Genomic DNA, 977 nt, shown 5'->3' on the forward strand with positions numbered 1-977 from the left:
GTTTTTTTGTTTTTTTTTTTCCCAGTGAACTTCAAGCCATCCCAGACTTCCCGTAGTCTGAACACTGCTGACACTTCCCTTGGGGAACACACCCATCCAACAAGTGTAAAAACAAATGATAAAGCAAGTACAGTGGCCAGGTGTGGTGGCCACGCCTTTAATCCCAGCACTTGGGAGGTAGAGGCAGGCGAATTTGGCCAGCCTGGTCTACAAAAACAAAACAAAACAAAACAAAACAAAACACCCAAAAAACCAAGTACAGTGATGCTAATGAGTCTGCCGAGCCAGCCCACTCCCAGAGCTCCTAGCTTCAGGCTGAACACCTTTGTGGCCAAGCATGGGCGAACAGTTTCACTCTACATCAACCTGGGCTCAAGAGACTGAGGGTCACGGCTGTTAAATTACGTGTCTGTGTCAGAACAGGTACAGACGCCCACAGAGGGTGTTGGATACCCTGGACCTGGAGTTACAGGCAGTTGTAACCACCCTTAATGTGGGTGCTAGAAACCAAACCTGGGTGCCCTGCAAGAGCAGTGAGTGCTCTTACATGCTAATCCATCTCTCCAGTGTCTGCAGCGTCAGCATGCTGGGTCAGCTGTGCAGCTGGTACACACCAAGGGCTCTGCATTCATCAGTAGCCTTTCCTCTTCGTCTCCCTCTCTCCTGTAGGCCTTGGGCTCTGACACAGAAATCCAAACTAGGAGTCATCAGGTCTGCCACCAAGACTTGGATCTAAAAAGCACCTCCCGCCCCCCAGAGGATTAGGATGCCCAGATGAGCTGGTTTCAGAGGAAGGATTTTTCTCAGTAATGCCAAGAATTGGCTATACTTGATAGGGCATTCTGATTTAGCTTAGCCAGGCATGAGATTGTAGAACAAAACGAAACCTAAATCCACAAGGATTTGTGCCGCTCAGAGCCAGTGAGCTACTTAATTACTTGAATTTAAAATAAGACAACAGGCCGGGCGTGGTGGCT

The sequence above is a fragment of the Mus caroli genome, chromosome 14, assembly GCF_900094665.2.
Source record: "Mus caroli chromosome 14, CAROLI_EIJ_v1.1, whole genome shotgun sequence".
NCBI classification, from domain to species: domain Eukaryota; kingdom Metazoa; phylum Chordata; class Mammalia; order Rodentia; family Muridae; genus Mus; species Mus caroli.